Source organism: Cyprinus carpio, chromosome B2 (assembly GCF_018340385.1).
Source record: "Cyprinus carpio isolate SPL01 chromosome B2, ASM1834038v1, whole genome shotgun sequence".
Classification (NCBI taxonomy): Eukaryota; Metazoa; Chordata; class Actinopteri; order Cypriniformes; family Cyprinidae; genus Cyprinus; species Cyprinus carpio.
This window is the reverse complement of record NC_056598.1, coordinates 26642442-26649085: the sequence shown is the minus strand read 5'-3', so window position 1 is coordinate 26649085 and position 6644 is coordinate 26642442. Positions and strand designations below refer to the sequence as shown.

The following is a 6644-nucleotide window of genomic DNA, read 5'->3' as shown; positions in this document are numbered from 1 at the left end:
ACAATCACTCAAATAAACGTATATTTCAAGTGTAATTTACTTCTGTACATTACACACTGAGTGACAATAGCGTTACTTAGCAGTCTGTTGTTTACACTAAGTGCAAATAGATATAGATTTTATTTACACTATTTAAAAATAGCAGTATGTTTGCATTAAGTGTAGATAGATGCTATTTATACTTAGTGGAAATGATGGCAGATACTCTGTAACTACATTATAAAAAAAAGTGTGCTATAGTTAAAATGAAAATATTTATTAAAGTTATCAAATTGATGCTGCCTTATGGGACTATTAGTCCTCTCTACATCTACCCCAACCGAAATACTTATCAAATAGCTATTTTGGTGCTTTATTTCCACCTTTCCCGCAAATGTTTTTTTTTTTTTTTTTTTAATTTTATTGAAAATAAACACATTTTGTTTTTATTTCTTGTTAACTCAGACGTTGCCTTGTCAACAATGTTAAATAAACAATTTACACTTTAAACTGCATTAAAACAGGTACTGAGGAAACAACACAGCGTAATAATTGCACCAACATTTACCAACGTCTTTTCATTGCAGCTTTGCAGTCGCTTTTGACGAATCTGCTGGAATACTGGACGTAAAATAGCTCACGTGCACGCGCACACGCCACTGGCCGTCGCTCTCAGTCCGGAAGTGATGGAAGCGTTCTCATGGCAGGGGCCGGTTTCTCCGCGCTCCCATTGGCTGACTCCGGGTGGCGCGTGTTGGAGGCTGGCGTGACATCACGCTCGGGTTACCAGCGGTCATGATCGATTTGATTGATTTATTAGTGAAACTGCATTGGTATTTGTCTTATTTATTTGTATTTTGAGGTCCATCGAGTCTTTGTGAAGCGAATTTTCGCGGTAAAGGGAAATGTTGATGTGTTAGAGTGGATAGAGCCATTGATGCTTTTGTTGAGTCGATGAGAGCAGTGCTGCAGCGCCCCGAACAGCTGGCAGGCAGCTAGTGAGGAGAAGTTCGAATCATGGCCGCGAATCGATTCTTTCGAACAGTTCGTTCCAAAGAACTGGTTCAAAAGAGCGATTCGGTTATTAATTACGTCACCACGTCACCTGACATCCCAGCGTGGCATGCTCTAAAAAGTTATACTAAAATCGACTTATATAGCCTATTATGGATGAGTAATATATCGTTTCCTTCTCACCGGACGTTTATGAATTGGACGGTTCTCGGTGTAATGGATCAGTGAATTGTTCATTCGAGAGCCCGATTCGTGGTTTTGTGAATCGGATCAATCCACGATTGAAAACATCTGGCTTAAAAGAATGAGTCATTCACAAAAGCGATATCGCAGATTCCCATTTATTCGTTGTGGGAATGTCAGGTTCAAATATTCCCTCATGTAAATGAAAGAAGTATCCTAAATAATGTTTCGAAGGCATAAAGGTGTGAAATGATATTTTCGTTACATTTCAGGTAACTTAGGGACGGTGGTCTTTTCCCCTGCAGCACATAGGCGCCGCTGGTGTAGTGGTATCATGCAAGATTCCCATTCTTGCGACCCGGGTTCGATTCCCGGGCGGCGCATTAGCTTTTAAAGTAGAGTAACTAACAAACTTCATGACTGAAAATCTGCACAGTAGCTTATTCGTGACTGCATTACCGCAAACTGTCATTGCTGTATGAAAAATGGATTTATAGAACTATGCCTACAATCACGTCTTGATTAACTTGAAGTCATAATAACCTTCGTAATAATAATGAGTAAAATGTTTTAGTTGGGTTTAGATGGACAATATATAACACATTACACCAAAAAATGCAATGTCAGTAAAATTATTTCGTGTCAGCTACTGTATGTTGATGCAGAATCAGAAGTAGGTATAATCAAAGTTTAACTTTTTTAAACAAGTAAACACAAACAAACAGCAATACTGTTGATGACAATTTAATATGCATCAAGTTTATAACTATATAAAAGAGCTATTAAATGGTGCTCTGGCTGTCAGAAACAAACTGAAAACAGTATAACACACACTGAATTAAATAAGAAATGTAAAATAAAAAATAAACAGTAACAGTAAACACATGCACTAAACAAAGGTATTTATTGTGCACACCATGGGGTCCAAAAGTCTGATACCAGAGGTCAGTATGCTTCTATTGCATTTTTATAATCATATTCCACTGACATCATAATTATTATTATTATTTTTTTTTTTTTTCAGAAGTTCATGTCTTAAAAATCCAAAACATATTTTGTTTTTATTTCTAGGTTTAAATGGGACTTTAAATCACAGATAGGCTTTTCAGTTTGGTCTCCCACTGAAATATTTTTGGATACAACCCAGATCACAAATAGCAGCAACATGTACCTTGTTCTGGACCCAAAAATGTGAGTCATGTCCTAAGTTATTTGTGTATATGTGTTTATTTTAGTAAAGTAGTAATCTATTGTCTCGTTAGGTCCTCTAGGTGGCACACAGCACCATCATTTGGAGAAGTCTTTAGATGAGAGGCCATGCTGCTTAGGATGTATGGATTGAGGCCAGTAGGGGTCGCTCACTTTCTGGCACCTGCGGGCGCGCATGATCCCAAACCAAAGGTGTGTTTGTATTTATTTACATTTACTGCATATTGCAATACAACTGTGAGTTATATATCATTATAAAGGCATATGTTTAGTTCATGATGAATACGCCACTTCTGTGGAAAGGCCATAAAATGTAACTATATTTTACTCCAGTTGTGAAAGTCAATTTACAGTCTGATAGGAAGATAAAAATAACATGCACGTCAAAATGACGATAGGAAAACGCGTCTTTTATTGAACTGTACTCGCGAGTACTTAAAGTCTGTGATGTTGACAAAGTAGTCGCGCATTTTTGTAATACGTAAACACCTCGAGCCGTTAAGACCAGAGAAGAAGAGATATGAAAGCCTATCATATAATAGTTTTTTTTAAATTAAAGATGAGGAACCAAAATATGCTGACAAAAAAATTAAAAATAAATAAATAAATAAAACAGTTTTCAGAGATGAAAGCCAAAAAGTTTTTTTTAAAAAAAAGTTTAGTTATATGAGTGGTTTCAAATATTATTATTAATTATTAAATTATATTTATATTAAGCTCACGTATACTTCTAGAATTGTAAACTTAAAATATGCTTTAATTATTCTACCAGAACCCACATAAGATCAGAAAAAGTATTTGCTTTATGTGTAAGAGGAGCATAAAATGTATGTTGTGTATAAGCCAAATGTGATGTGGCTTTCTATGCTATGATATTTATAGCCTTATATGCACTAGCTTCTAGTTTTATCATGTGATTTAAATTAAAACTGTGACTTTAATCAATATAGAAACAATAGTGGGAGGACAAACTCAGACTATAGAGAGAGAGGTAAGTGTAGTAACAGGTGATAGGTGTGTTGCGATTTATTTCAATTAAGAGTAACAGAAGTCTATGGGAGGACACACTAGTGTAGGTGTATGTTTGTGTGTGTGTTTATTCTGAGCTACTTCACCTCTCATGGCCACTTAACCTTCAGTGCTCTTTCCGTATGTTCAGTGGTGTCTGTTTACACACACTCAAGCCTGAACACATGGAAGTGACCTTTCAGCGTTGTACATGCCATTTATTGTGTCTGCCTGTGGTTCCATTTGATTGTCAACTCAATACGCCCACTAGGGTGCCGCAAGACATTTATAAGCAGCTGCAGAAATTGTAAAAATAAAAATCAAGTACCTTAAATGTAAGTAATTGTACAATTAAATGTTAAATGTGATCATTGATAATAATCAGAAATCATGAGAAGTAAATCAGTATATCAGAATGATTTCTGAAGGATCATGTGACACTGAAGATTGGAGTAATGGTGCTGAAAATTCTTTGCATGACAGAAATAAATTACATTTTAAATTATTACAATAGAAAATGGGTATTTTAAATGGCAATTTTACAAAATTACCATTTTACTGCATTTTTGATCAAATAAATGCACTCTTATAAGACATGTAAAAAATCGTAGTGGTCACAAACTTTTAAACATCAGTGTATGAGTGCAACATATATAAGCCTAATGCATAATTCTTCTCTTTGAGGTCATCGAGTGAGACGGTCAGTGTGTGTGATGCTAGAGGGCAGATTAAATCTTTTTTAAAACTCTTTCATCTTTTTTGTCATGTTATGTGTGTGTCAAATGTGCGATTACTGGCTGGACGACACAAGGGAACAAACCTTCTGTTCTCCACCAGCAGCCTGAAGCTGAAGCTTGTTTCGGTGTGTGTGTATTCTTTTGTGTGATGGTGGCTAGACATGTGCATGTTCTTACATAATTAGACATCCTTTTAGTAATGTTCAAAGGTGAGTGTGCACATATGTTTTTATATTACTCAGATATGTGCATAAGTTTGGGCATAATGGGTGAATTTATGGTCCTCATGATCATAAAAAACTTTTGTTCTAAAGACTTTTGCTTAAAAATAATTTTGATTTAAACAGTCTTTGAATATGATTTTATTTTATTTTGCAATTTGATAGTAAATGAGAAACAGCATATGAACTTTGGTTCAAACTGGTAAGATTAAGCTTGTTCACAGCAGAATCACATTCTAATCCTAACACTGAAAATTTGATCTACAAGTTTTAATCAGGTGATCATGCAAATGGCTATATTTTGTACATTTTTGAAAAGATGTGAGTGGTGGTTTGTGTAAAACCTGCTGCCATGATGCTAGGATGTAGTGTGTGGTTGCTAAGGTGTTGTTAGGGTGTTAATTGCTGGTTCAATATCCTGGTCTCTGGATATGACTCAAGTCCCTACTACAGCATTTGTCTATGGGATTTTTTTGCCTTGTTTTAGTTTGACCATCAGTCCTAAAAATAATATATAGTTATGGTGAGATAAAGAGTCATTCAAGCACAAGTCTTACAAGTAATAAGTAACTTCTCTCACGCATAAGAGCATATTTTTCAATGCACTTATAAATTTTAAGATTTTGGGCTATTTGGCGCTTCCATAACATGTCTTTTTTCAGACTAGTGGAAAAAAACCTCCAAAATACACATTTAGGTGCTTATTATATTACACTTTATCTATATGTGTCTGTGTTACAGTTACAATACATAGTATTTTCAAAGGCCATTTTCTCCAAATGTTTTTTTTTTTTTGCATACACCAAACCAGTCCAATTATCTATTTTCTAAAGGTTTTTACACAGGGGTTTGTTCATAAATCATTTAACCGATTAATATAACTAAAACTGTAATTATTCTATATGTATAGAACATAACTATTCCTAAAAACATGCTGACAAATTCACTTTTTTTCCTGGCTGTTGTCAGTATTTTCTGATTCATGGATTTATACAAAGAGAGATTCAAAATTGCCTTTTGTAAAAACCTTTAATATGCCAACAAAATTAAACAAGTTTGTGAACCTGGCTTTATCCAGTGTTTACATTTCTATTCTGGAAGTGTAGGCAAATATATGTGCATATTTGGCTCCTTTGCATATTAAACATTTCAGAAAACTTGTAAAACAGAACAATTACCTTAATGTACTATGACTAATCAATAGGGGAAGTGAGGCGTTATCTGTTAAAATGTCAGCTTATTCATCTGTGGTGTCTTGCCTTAATAACCTGTTCCTTATTGTCTGAGGTGACCTGCAGTGAAAGTCAAGCGTACTGATGTCCAACTTATGAGGAATTCTGAACTTTGTTACTGAACAAGCGGTTTGAGATGCACGAGGGCAGATTCCTCTGCGTTCGGGACGAGTGCGGATGGGGAAGAATGCCTCCATTGAGACCCCTAGCTTCAGCACAGCCTCTCTTTGAGGTCCAGTTGGACTTAAAATGTTTAAGACCAAAGAAGGATTAGAGAACAAAAAGATCCTTCTCTGTCATCAAAGAGGATCTTCTCCGGGACTCATCTAACCGCTCTCCACGCCTGCCCGCAGGTCTGAGCGATGGCGAGAGAGAGGAGCAGAGTTATAGGGACAGAGGAGGGGTGCAGATTTCAAAGGTAATCTTTAACTCTAAGCCCGGCAGACTGGCTGAAACAGACTCCCTCCTCCCAGTCTGAGCCAGCATGTTGTCCATCCCTCCCAGTGGGTTCGCTGCTCCCCCAGTCGCCTGCATTCTTCTTGCCCTTTTGTTCCGAGGGCACTGAAGTGGCTGTATTCATGGCCGGGCCGAGCTGTGGAGAGAGGAGGATTTTGAGTGACCTCGAAAGGGGTTGACTTTAACTCGAGACCTCTAAGTCTCTTCCTAAAACAACACTCCCTTGAAACAAATACCTGCTTTGTTCCGGCATCTCTTTCAGGGCCGCGGCCGGCAGGATATTAACACGAAAAGAGGGCCGTCCAGGAGAGAGTGGCCACTGTGGTCAACCGACATGATCCCAAAACAGATATGGCTTGTGTTGGCGTATGTAGATGACTTTCTCTGAAAGTCCACGCATAAGGAGCACACTTTGTTTGATTAAACTCCCCTCGGATGACATGGGACAATGTCTTTTGAAGCCTGGATTGTTGATCGTTAGCTTTTGTAAAAGATTCAGAGGCATTACCAATGGTTTTATGGTTTAGTTTAGTTTAGTGCATATATGAGAATAGCCTGTTGTGTATGTGCTGGACTAAACAGCTTCTCTTTTATGCTCTTTTTGC

The 6644-nt window shown here is 36.9% G+C and overlaps 1 non-coding gene across 1 annotated transcript; it reads left to right on the top strand.

Annotated features, from left to right (window-relative positions):
* Positions 1–1488: 1488 nt before the first annotated feature.
* Positions 1489–1559, top strand: trnag-ccc. The gene has a single exon. It is a non-coding gene; the product is annotated as a tRNA-Gly (tRNA).
* The last annotated feature ends 5085 nt before the right edge of the window (positions 1560–6644 follow it).